The 13392-nt window shown below is 39.5% G+C and overlaps 1 long non-coding RNA gene across 1 annotated transcript; it reads right to left on the reverse strand.

Annotated features, from left to right (window-relative positions):
• Positions 1-396: 396 nt before the first annotated feature.
• On the reverse strand, positions 397-12328 carry LOC118985928 (uncharacterized). Its single transcript, XR_005066234.1, has 3 exons — positions 12317-12328; positions 8116-8119; positions 397-504 (listed from the first exon to the last, which is right to left on the reverse strand). It is a non-coding gene; the product is annotated as an uncharacterized LOC118985928 (long non-coding RNA).
• Positions 12329-13392: the final 1064 nt, after the last annotated feature.

Consider the following 13392-nt stretch of genomic DNA (forward strand, 5'->3'; position numbering starts at 1 on the left):
TATTGGAATCATTTCACGATGGATACCTATCAAAAAGCCTTAAAAAAGAAACCAGGATGTTAGTTACTCTTGGGGTGGGGAGTGATTGGAAGAGGGAAGGAGGGCCTCCTAGGGTGCCTGGTAAATAGCTGGGTTTTTCCTGTGGGTGTTGGTCACGCAGATAGATTCCTTTTGTGAACATTTGTTGCTCTGTATACTTATGGTTTTGAACTATTCTATATCTATGTTATATGTTTAAAAAAAGGAGTAAAGTGCTTTTTTGCACTCACATGTACTATAGCAACAGTTAGAAAATGTTTTCTTTAAACATATATAGCACTTATTTAAGATTTTATTTATTTTCTCATTAAACTGTGGACCTCAAAATTCTGTGATACATTTAATGGACCCCAAAATTCTGTGACACGTTTTTGGTCAGGTTGTTTCCATGAAAATGTCCTGATTTTAAGAACTAATAACTTAAAAACTGCCATGCAAACACACACAAAACAAATGGTCCCCAAGCTGCCTTCTGCAGGTTTTCCTTCTGAAGGTTTCACGATGCATAATTATTAACTGTCTCTTACTATTATACTGAAATAGTCAGTTGAGACAAACAGCTCTGAGACCGTCCTTCCACTACAGATTAAGATGGGGTGGCAGACATTGGGGTAACATTCACTTGGCCTTCCGAGCTCTCTGGGCAGACTCAGGAGATCGCTGGCCAGGCTGCCCTCCTGCCCAACTGCTCTGACTACGCCCACAGCTACTGCCTGAGTCAGGCCCGCACCAGCAAAAGGGGCGTGGTCACTCGTCAAGGGGACCTGGGAAGTTTCCCTCTTGAGTCCTTTTCCTCATCCTCTGGTTTTTAACGTTTATTTATTTACCCCCCAAATGGAAAGAGTAACACTTTCTTTTGTGATTATTAATATTTACATGATGTAAAAATATTAAACCAAGAAAAAATTGGAAAGATACTTGCCATCGTCTCAAAAATGTATGTATATATGATTTATACCTTATATTATATGTAAAAGTTAACTCAAAAATGGGTAAAAAAATCTCAATATTAGAGCTAAAAATCTTTTAGAAGAATACAGAAAAAAATCCTCATGACACTGAATTGTCAGTAATTTCTTGGATACGACAACAGAAGCACAGGCAACAAAAGAAAGCATAGAAAAATATCCTTCATCAAATGAAAACTTTTGTGCATCAAAGGACACTGTCAAGGGAGTGAAAAGACAATCTCTAGAATAGGAAAAATGTTCATAAGTCGTATGTCTAATAAGGGATTAATATTCAAAATAATGTAAAGAACTATAATTCAACAACAAAAAAGCCCAATTAAAAATTGGTCAAAAGACTAGAATATTCATTCCTCCAAAGAAAACGTTCAAACGGCCAATAAACACATGAGAAAGTGCTCAACAGAACTAGTCATTAGGGAAACGCAAAGCAAAACCACAGCGAGATAGCATTGCACGCCTACTAGGATGGCTATTACTGAAAAGGGTGGCGAATTACGAGTGTTGGTTAGAATGTGGAAAAACTGGGACACCCTGGCATTACTAGCAGAAATGTAAAATAGTTCAGTTACTGTCGAAAATAATTTGGTAGTTTCTAAAAAAATTAAATACAGAATTACCATGTGACCCAGCAATTTCACTCTTAAGTACACATTCAAAAGAACTGGAAACCAGGACTCAAACAGGTTCCTGAACCTAGGTTCATAGCAGCATTATTTACAACAGCCAAAAGATGGAAGTAACCCACCTTTCCATCAACGGATCAAAATAAGTAGTATACACATACAATGGAAGAATTGTACATACCTACAATGGAATATTACTAACCTTAAAAAAGAATAGAAGCGTGATACAATGTCACAACATAGTTGCCTTTAAAAACATTGTGCCAAGTGAAATAAGCCAGTCACGGAATGATTTCGCTTATACAAGTCACCTAGAATTGGCAAGTTCAAGAGACAAAAAACACGGTGGAGGTGGCCAGGGCTGGTGGGCATGAGGGCAGTCGCGAGCCGTTATTTACTGGGCGGGGCTGCTGTCAGAGATGGAAGGGGAACTATGGAGACGGATGGTGGTGATGGCGGCACGGCATTGCAAATGCATTTAATGCCACTGCATCGTACACTTAAGAATGGTTACAATGGTAAATTTTATGTTATGTATATTTTACCACAGTAAAATATATACCGCTTAGAGTAGAAACAAAAATTATAAATTTCCTAGGAGTAAATCTATGAAAAGATATGCAAGGCCTCAATGGGAAAAAGTATAAAATCAGTCAAAGGTCAGGAAAGACAAGCTACATAAATAGAAAGATGTACCATATTCATGATTAGGGATACACAGTGGTACAAAGGTACCAGTGTTTCCTACATTAACCTGTACATTCAATGTGAATACAATTAAAATTCAAATAGGATTGTTTTCTTCTTGTTTGTTTTGGCATTGATTCTGATATTTAAATGTGAAATTAAATTGTTAGTTCGGAGCAGATGAAGCTCAGTGGAAGAAGAACTCACCGACAAAAGACTCAGGCTGAACATGAGGATTTATCATAAAGCCAGGGAATTTTAGGCAGGAATTCACGCAGGAATGGACAAGTACAGAAACAGCTAACAGCACATTAGTGGTATAATGGCTCTCAACACAGCTCACACCCTCACGTCACCTCCTTCAGTCCTCTGCTCAAATGCCATCTTGGTCTCAAAGGCCCCTACCTAAAACAGCAGCGTCTGCTCTTCCAGCCCCTGCCGCTCTTTTCCTCATCCTCTGGTTTTTGAGTCCTTTTCCCGTCTCTACCTGAGTTCCTCCACTGCAGGTCCAGCCTCTGACACGCCTTTCCCTTGTTTACCATCTCCTCAGTGGCTGTGTCCCTGCTACGGCACAAACTATACAAAGGCAGAGATTCCTTGTCCTTCCAGGCGGTGACCCCAGGGTTTAGAACGCTACCTGTTGTGTAGTATGTATTCAACATTTTTTAATGCAATTGGCTGCAGTAGTTCAGAATACCAAGAAACCGACTCACACATAGAAGGAAATCTGACATATGATCAAGCTGGCAACACAGTTGAGCAGGGAAAGGATGAACTACTCAATATTTTCCTCTACCAGCTTCTCGTATTCCTTAATTTGCCCATCATTGAAAGAGCTGACTTTCTACAAATCAAATTTCTTTTCATCTCTCACCCTGTAGAATATTCCCTTAATATCAAAAACACACAAAATTGTGGAACAATTAGGTATCCATACAGGTTTACAAGTAGGCCCCTTCATTACATCATAGCAAAAAATAATTCCAAACGAATTAAGGACTTAGAAGTGAAAGTGAAAACTTTAGAACTTTAAAAAAATAGTAGAATTCTTTTTGAGTTCCAAATTAGGCAATATTTCTTAAACAAGACAGGAAAAACACAATTTATATAGGAGCCAATTGATAATTTTTACTGTATTAGTATTGAAAGCATCTGTTCATAATATGTACAATACCATAAGAAAAGGAAAAATCAAGTCACAAACTGGCAGAAAATACTTTTACAATATAACCAACAGAGGCCTAGAATCCAGAATATTTAAATGAAATCTCTAATCAATGGGAAAAGAAGAATGCAATAGGAAAGTGGGCAAAATCACAAATAAGTAACCTTGTTAGAAATCAAAGACATGTGAATTAAAACCACAAGGAAAGGCTGTGTTTTCATTTTCAGCTTGCCAAAATTGTTTAAACTTGGAAAATATCGAGTCTTGGCAAGTTTGGAGCAACAGAGATTTCATCCACTGCTTGTGGGTGACTAATTTACACAACGACTTTGGAAAAAGTACCTTCTGGTCCAGCAATTTCATATTTAGATACATGACTTAGAAAAACTGTTACACATGTGAGTCTGGAGACACGTACGAGAATATGCTACAAAGCAGTTTTGCCCACAACAACAAAATGCTGAACATAATTCACGTGTACATAAATCGTAGGACAGAACAATGAATCTGCTGGCGTCACATGGAAGGAGGACCACAGGGCGGAGGGAAGGCACACGCTCCAAGCGTCAGCACAGACGAGCCCATTAGAAACACAGTGTGGAAGGAAGGACGCAAATCGCAGGAGAGAGCATGTGAATCCAACTCTATAATCTTCAAACCCAGGCACCCTTATGTAGTAATTTCTACAGAGAGGTAACAAAGTGATCAAGAAATGCAAAGAATTTTAAAAGAAAAATGAATGAGCGTGCAGAGCGGTGTAATTGTTTCCCCTGGCTGAGGGAAGTTGTATGGCCATAAAGACAAGGGCCAGGCTTTTTTGTTTGTCTATTTGTTTGTTTGAGGATTAACATTTTTTAAAATTCATTTCCTTTGGAAAATGTTTTCTCTGTGAAACATGAAAACCAAACAAAACATACATGCTTTAATTCCTGAGATGTCTGAGTTTTTTATGAGGTCCCTTCCACCGCGTGGCACGCACCACACTCCTCACACCGAGGCTTCCCCAAGCACAGTAGGTGCTGTTTTTCCTTCCCACTAGAGAGTCCCAGTTAACTCCTGGTCCTGGTGTGTTCAAAGTCTCAAACGACTTTGCTCTCCCTGCAAGTCGTGACTGTGGAATACTTGCTTGTAAAGGAAATTGATGTGATCATGTCTGGCTGGCAGGAAATTAAGCAGATAAGTGGTCAGACCTCTGCATGCAAGCTTAATGGGCCAGCAACTGGGTACCCTTCTCTGTGTCTGCATCCTCCGTTTCGCTCCAACAAACCCTGGATTTTGTCTTACTGCCATTTTCATATCATCATATATATTATTGTAATTATCTTAAAATATTAACACTTAGGAAGAAAGTAAAAGTTTTACACACCTTCAAATGTGGAACTTGTAAACTTCTAATGGTCAAAAGGTGCTGAATCACTACAGCGAAGAGCAGCAACAAACGAAAGCCCTTTGTGATTAGGAGTGATAAATCTACAACCGCAGGACAAACGGACAGCCATTAATTCTTGTAGAAGGATGTGCTGTCCTTCCTGTACTCGAAAAGGGGAAAATTTCAGTGCACAAAACTGTGTGAGTCATCACTGAAGCTCCACAAACCCAGAGAGCACAGTTCTCGTATCTTTAAGTCACATAAAATTTCACCGGGTAGTTGGTGCTGAGACGAACATTAATACAAACATAAATCACTGTTACATTTTGCTACGCTATCCCTCAGGTACAGATAAAGAAATCTGTCTCAGCATATACTTTTTTATGTATAAGTTTGGGGAAGTAAAGTCCCTATTTTGATACATGGATGATGGGAGTTGGGGCAGAAGTGGCCAAAGGAGGAAAATTGGGACCACTCTAGCAGCATTAACAATAAAATACAATTTAAAGATGTTTATTTTTTAATATACAAAGAAAATGTTTCAGTGGTCTTTGGGAAGGACAATTGTATAACAGGGTAAACTCCAAAAAACTCACATTCAACTTCTTTCTGCCCCCGTCTAGATGTCAGATCTTGAAAAAGTAACGCTACTTTTTATAGGATGTGTTTTCCTCATTTAAATTCTCTCTTACGTTGCTTCCATTCTAAAATTTGCTATTTTGTCTTTAGTCCAACTAAAAGACACGTTTTTTTAAGCGCGTAACACAAGCGTTTGTGGCGGGGTGGGGGCAGAGGCAGTACCGTGAGTCAGAGTGTTCGCCTTGGCGATACCACACCTTATAGAGAGTGGGTCTTCCGCAGCTATTCTAAATTAGTGAGTGAATGGCTTAAGCTTAGTGAAGCTAAGCAAACCTTGTAATTTGACTACAAATTTGTGATTTTTCTTTTATTAAAACAGTATAGCAAATTCTGTGTATAAATTTTAAATTCTCTGATTCTCCCAAGGGGATTTTTTTTTCACTCTTTACTTATCCAAACTGCTGGCATGCTCAGAGACTGGCATTCTAAAGAACTGGAGTTTTGAAAACAGTTGAAAGGAACTGATTACAGGACAAGTATCTACATTTCTTGCTAGCATTTTATTGGCTGATTGACATGCCTTCTTACCCACGGAGTAAACAATCTCGAGCACGTAAATTCTCCATCTGGAGTCTCTGGCTCTTTGAAAAACGGAAATAACAATGTTGGACTGTTTTGAGGCGGGAACAGCTAATACAGGCGTAAAACTCCAAATTCATCCACAAGCCTGTGGAAGGCTAATTTCTGATATTAATCAGTGACAGATATTTACTTGGTTGCTTCCTTTGGGAAAAACCTCTGGAAATGGAAGAGCACCCATTAAGACATGTGGGTTTTCTCCCTTCCACAGCTGCCAAAGTTTATTTGTTTGAGTGGAGGGTTATTGTTTGTTGTGGGTGCTTTCCCCTCCTATCTTTTTAAATTAGCTTGGAAGTAAGATTATTATTGTGGGGTATCTACTGGGTATGTACCCTCCAAGGTTAAGATTTTTTCATGATTTATCAAAGTAAATAATTGAAGAAGTAAGTCAATTTAAAGTCCAGAAGCAGGTTTTTTTGTGGGAAAAAAATTTAGCACTGTACCTTTTTTTAGATTTTGGCACTTGAGACAAAATATTTAGTTACTGCTAAATTTTAGACTAGACACTTTTTAAAGGCATAATTGTAAAGTTATGGAAAAAAACCCTCACTATAGCCCTGGCTGGTGTGGCCCAGTGGATTGGGTCCCAACCTATGAACCAAAGATCACCAGTTCGATTCCCAGTCAGAGCACGTGCTTGGGTTTCGAGCCCTGGGGTTGGGGCACATGAGAAGCAACCCACATTGATGTTTCTCTCCCTCTTTCTGCTTCCTTTCCTCTCTCTCTAAAAATAAATAAATAAAATCTTTTAAAAAATAGAAAGTATGTTGCCAGAAAACCTCATTGTAAATATCACATCTAGTTTTAATAAACATGAGTCATAAAACTAGAATGTTTTACCTTCCCTAGAGGTTTTATTGACCATGGTCATTAATCTTAACATCTGTTAAGGTCGCTTGCCTTGTGAAATAATAAATTTTCAAATAGCAGGTCCATAAAAGAGTGACGATTGCCAGTACATGGCTCACCATATGGCCCAATTCAGTACTAATATAGAGAAAGTCACTTGCTTAGTAAACAATAGGCATATTAGGTCTTATGGTCTTTATTAACAAGAGTGAGTTTCTATCAAGCAGTGGAAGCACAAAGTCATATAATGATAGATTTTGACCTCTTCACAAAGATGAAGCTAATATCATTAGCCATTTATTGCAACAGAACTTAAATCTTTTCAAATTAAACTCATGACAGATTTTAATCACTCGGTTAATGTTGGTAAATGATTATGCCTCAAGCCATTATGATAATGATCATTATTAACAAGACTGTTTTTACAATGTTTTTAATGTTGAAAATTAATCTGTAAGTCAAGAGCCATTAAGTCACTTTTCCTACAGCAGAATTTAAAAGATGCTCATCCTGCACGGAACTGCATTTTAAAAACAAAAGCTAAAAAGGCAATGGGAAAAAGAATACACAAGAAAATCAAGCTATTAACAACAGCGACACCAAGTGACCAATCTCAAAATTTCATGTAGAAGCAAAGAGGTAGTAACACCAAGGAAAATAGGTATATGCAGAAAAGAGGCCACAGTAAGAACCTCAGATGGATGCAGTTTACTGACCTACAATGAGTCTCAAAACTTTAAGAAGCCAACTTCTCCCTCCAGGATTGCAAGGTTTGGAACACTGGGAAATCTCAGGAATCAGCACTGAGTTGTCAGAGAGCCTACAATTCACAGAATTTAAATCCCAGGCAGAGATTAGCCCTTTAAGCAGCAGCTACATTTTGAAAGGTTTGTGTGACAATTACACGACATGGTGTTATCTTTTAGCACCAAGAATAAAATGTGAACAAAAGAGAAAATGATAACACTTTCATATCATATCTCCTACAATCTGAGGAGCCTACAATCCTAAGTGTCAGTTTTCACATCTACAAAATGTTGAAATCTGACAGGCTGATTCCTAAGTTACTGAACAGACCAGAAATCTTCTGGCAAGAATCACTTTCTGGTGCGTGGTTCAACAAATGTTATGCAAAAGCACACATGTAAGCGCTCATACAGGATGAGATTGTACTGTAATAGTCTAGCTGATAACACATCTAAACTGAAGAAAAATAAAGACATGTTATAAATCCAGAAAAAAATTTTCAAAATAATTAAACCAGCAATGTTGAAAGCATTTAGTTATTTATCCATTGATCAACACCGTGCCAGGCACACTCTAGGCACAACAACGTCTCATGGAAACGGCCCTTCCAGGTGGGGAGGTGCCATTGATAGAAGGAACTCAGAGCTGAGTGCAGGAGGCTAAAGGAGATACAGTTGCAAAAGACTGAAAAAGTAGATCAATTCCAAGGATTAAGTAAACTCCCTCTATGCACTAAAGTGTCTGCTGACTTCACCCTATGAGCTGTGCCTAGAACTGCTGTTGTTATTCTTAAGCCAAGCATTTATAAACTGAAAACCAACCAACCAACAAACAACAATGACTAAAGGAATGACGGGTTTGAATGACTAATGGAAGAATGTTAAGAGGAGCTAAATATAAGCCATCTAACTAGGTAGACTGACAAAAAAAAAACTGGTCTAAAAATAGAAAAGTGATGAGGGGCTCGGGATTGCTTTCCAGGGCACAAAGAGATAAGCATGGGAGTGAGCAGTTAGGAGGAACTAGTATAAAGGACACATGGACAAGAACTAAGGGGGTGAAAATGGGAGGGAGGTGGGGAGCACTTGGGGGGTGGGCTGGGATGGGAGTGAAAGTCAGAAAACTGTACTTGAACAACAAATAAATAAATACATTTAAAACAAATTGAAAAGGGAATTAGGAAAAGGAGACTTTAGACAGTATCAGAAAACAGCTTCCTGTCAGAGAAAATCATTAGCTTAATAGTATCGCTTAAGGGAAATCTTAGGCGTTCTGCCTGGTGGTCTGCTTGGAGCCCCTGCCTGGGGTTCTGGAGGCTGTATTGCTGGTGTCCCAAGAGGACAGTGCGCGGTCATGCCTTTCAGTCTCTTATTTGCACTCTGGAAAAACTAAGGATTGGGATGGGAAATCATGAAGCAGGAGGAGCCAAGGAAAAATGAGGGCTTCTTAGTGCAATGTGGAAATTGTTTATGGAGTTTTTCAAAATTACAAACGACTCAATTAAACCATTTTTTCTTCACTTGTTCCTCTCCCATTCGTTTGAATCAAGGGCGTAAACGGGCCCAACACTTTCTTTCCCTGAGGACGAAACTGAATTCCAGTCCTTAATACCATTAACTAGACCTGCCATGGGAAATGCTATTGAAAAGGGTAAGTCAGCATTTGCTCTACATAACATTTCAAATTCCTGGCGCTTTCTCCTGTCCAGGAATAAGGAAATTGTGCAGAAAAAGCCACCTGGCCAATATAAGTTAGTACGGGAGTGCTCAGTCAGCCTGATTCATCCTCTGACTGGTCTGCATCCTCAATCCCATTACAACGACCTCTAGGAAATCAGAATGCCTCCAGATCTTGTCGGACAGGTGCAAACTCTCCGTCAGCCCTCGCTTGCTTCTAATCTCACCGTGCTAGTGAGGCACAGATACTATCTTCTGTTGACTTTTCAAAAGGGCTGGAAACAAAAAAGCTCTGTTGTCTCAGCACCTGCCCTTTGGATTCTGCGACGGGACACCTCTGCTCAGTTCCCATTCCCAGCCTGGGGGTGAGAGTCCGCCCGTGTTATTCTCACAGCTTCTGCCTTGTGGTTTGGACCTCAGCCCTTCAAGCAACATATGTGACTTCTGACTTTAACCATCCGCTGTGCTCACAGAAGGACAACTGGCTGCACTGGTTTCGCTTTCCCAGTGTCCTCCCCTGCTCTCCTAGTCCTAGGCAATGACCCTGATGATTCATAGAACGGCATCCTAGTCTTTGCTTTGATCTGTGGGGTGATTGATAAAAACTGCTTCAGGCCTAATCTGCTCAACCCTGCTGGGACAGAAACTCCTTCTAGTTTTCAGACCTGTGTCTAAGTATCTGTCATGTGAAAACAAACCCATTTTTCTTTTCTTGAACCAAGTATAAAAGAATCAACAGCGATATCTCTGCTGAAGTAATAGAATATAGTTTAAATTATTATTTAAGCCATCACCTGTTAGGTGTGGGGACTTATTTTATTTTTTGCTATTTATGCTTTCTTTTCTTTTCGAAGATTAAGGTAGTAGGATTTTTCTGGTTTAATGTGAGCAGTTAGAAATGTAGGTTCTAGAATAATCCTATAACTGATACAGCCATATGGTTTAGTAGAACTTTATCTACCATCACTTATTATGTGTACCCTATAATTTTCTTGCATAAGCAAATTATTGTTATTTCTTTTAAGTACGGCTGGCATTCACAGGTTTCCTGCCTCCATAATTTAGAAATTTTGATCAACAGACAGGTAAATAGATGGTCTTTCTTGATGAGTTATAATTAAAGTACCAAACACTTACTTATGTCAGGAAATAGATTGCCTTAAAATATACCTATGTATATGCTCCAAGTGAACTCACGTGATGTCAGTAGCAGAAAGTACTTACAATAGAAAATTGCAACTCTGAACTACAATGGAGTACAAATACTAAAGCTCCTGCCCTTGGGAAAACGGTGCCACAGCTTACAGAGAGTCTCCAGTTGACAGAAACATCCATTCATAGCCCTCTTCCTCTCAGCTCCTTCCCGAGAGCCGGGTGACAAGAGCAGCATCAGTTAATGGGATTGCCTAATTTCTCCTTGGTAATCAGCTTTGTCGGAGCACATGCCTAGGGTATGGAAGATATAGTGACTTTTCCACCCACGTGCTCCCCCGATCCCAAAATTCTGTGACGTGGGCTTCCAGGCCACATGGGTTTAGGAATTCTATCTAATCCAGCAACTTTGGGATTCTGTAGTGTAGCATGAGCAATATCATTTTGAAAAAGGCTTTTTAAGACCAGAACTCAATCATTTGCAGTGGCATGAAACTAAAAAGAAAACATCTCATTTCCAAATGATCCCGCTGTGCCTTTTTTATGAGTAGTAAGCAATATGAATCTTTGGAAATCAAAACATTTGTAAATATAAAATCCTAAACCTGTATCTCAGAATCTTAGGCATTTTAAGAATGAGGACTTATCAATATCTAGTTTTGTTTAATATCAGGTTAAATTAGATGTAATTACTATTTTTAAATATTAACAAAATCAAAAGTGGTCAGCTTCAGAAGGTTTAACTACATAAAATCAGAGCATAATAAGAAATTTCATTGAGCTAGGCATTCTGTTAGACCCATATTTGTATTACATTAGAGCAAGGCACATAATTTGTATTATACCCATTGCAAGATGGGTAGTATTATTATTCCTGATTATAGAGGAGGAAACGATACAATTTGACAAAGCAGACATTGCTTTTAGGTTTTGGTTTAAACTTATGTTCTTTACACTGTGCTGCACTGCTTTCTTAGGTCATTTCAGAGGTGCTCTCTCCACTTCTCTTTACGTTGCCTGTGAATTCTCTCTAAAATGCCCTTAAAAATTACTTCAGGAGCCTTTTGTTAGATACACCAGTGTTTAACCCTCCATGAACACTCACTTTCGATACAACTCATTCTGATTTTGCATAGCTTTGTCATAAAACTTGCATTTCCATTGAGCTAGACTCTGCGTCCCCCTGATTCCTACGTTTGCCTGTTTCCTCGCCCTGAGCCCCGAACCATCTAACAGCTCAGGCAAGCAGCAACCTTTGAAATAAACAAAGGTAACTCTGTGTTGCCTGCTTCAATATAACTAATTCTTAAAAAAACATTCCTGTGACACTGAAGTTATTGCGTGAGATGAATGCAAGAAAGATATTCATGCAAGCAAGGACTGGGCATGTATACATTTACTTTTTTAAAACTTAAAATAAATGCAAATGTGCACATACATAAGATATTCCTGAATGGTGGCAAGTTTGACACTTTGGAATAAGGTATGCACTTGTTCTGTTTATTGATTAGAATATATGGTTCTACTTTTTGAGACATCAAATAAGTGTACCAGATGAAGATAAGAGAAAATATATAGATTTTATGGTACAGCACATGCAAGGTCATTTTGAAAAGGCTTTTCAAGGCTTGTTTCATAGTTAGGATATATGGTGTAGATAAGCCCGGGACAGACAGAACCATACAGCTTGGGACGAAGTATGACACAGTTTCATACGTGGGCACAACAAGCTGAAACTGGACAATGACAGCAGTGGCCTTAAACGACAGAGGGGAGGACAAACCTCCCCAATGGTCAGAGCTGAGAGCAATGCACCTGACTCTCCTTTTGTTGTGCAAAACGTGACCCAAGGTGAGTCTTTTGCATAGAGATTCCTGGGTACTGACCAGTTGTCAGGGTCTTGGAAGGAAAAGGACTAGAAAATTAGAAGCAAGAAGGTTTGCACAGTGGCATGGGAATGGACACAGGGGAGTAGGCGAAAGTGTAGCATTTCTGTATTACACATTAGTGGCCACTGGAAAACACCAACCACTGAAGAGGCATCGAACAACCAAGTCAAGAAAATTACCTGTCTGACTGTTGTTAGCCATTCTTTGTCATTGGCCATTCCAGAACCAGCATATGGACACATGAACGGCATGGCCACAACGGTAGTGATGGAGGCTGTCTATGAGCTCACCAGCATGGAGTCCCATTTAAAAGGCCAGTGTGACTACTCTGCCTCTGAATTTCAACACTGATACTATTCTTCAGTGAAGCCAACTTATGGCAAGTTGGCTTCATTGGACCCCTTCTATCCTAGAAAGGCTGGTGGTTAATCGTCACAGGATAAAGATACCTATACCAAGCATAGGTTTGCCTTATCTTCCTGCAGAGAGTCGGCCAGCACCACTGTTTGGGAACTTAGGGAATGCCTTGATCCACAAGCATGGATCCTAGACAGCATAGCATCTGCCCAGGGGAACCACTTCAAAGCAAAGGAGCTAGAGGACAGGAGCATGGGATCCACTGATCTTATATTCCAGAAGAACCATCAGTCAGAAGCAGCCAGCCTCAGAGTGTGCTAGGAAAATGCTCTCCAGGCACAGTTGAGGATGCAGCTCAGAAGCAGTTCTCTGCAAGGACTGGCTTTTGTCCTTCAGGATGTAACATGTTCATTAAAACAGAAACTTCTACATGATGCTGTGTTACCAACAGGAAGAATACCTGAACCTGAGAACCAAGGGCTGGAAACAGGATTGTCTTACCATCCTTCCCAAGGACACCCTGGGATATATACTTCCCACAACTATAAACTTCCAAAGGGTTAGAGTTACTGGTTCCCAAAGAGAAACGTCTTTTCAGAAGACAGAGAAGTTTCCATTGAACTATAACTCATGGCCACGACCAGGGCACC

Source organism: Sturnira hondurensis, unplaced genomic scaffold (genome assembly GCF_014824575.4).
Source record: "Sturnira hondurensis isolate 20B ecotype Veracruz unplaced genomic scaffold, ASM1482457v3 Scaffold0004136, whole genome shotgun sequence".
Classification (NCBI taxonomy): Eukaryota; Metazoa; Chordata; class Mammalia; order Chiroptera; family Phyllostomidae; genus Sturnira; species Sturnira hondurensis.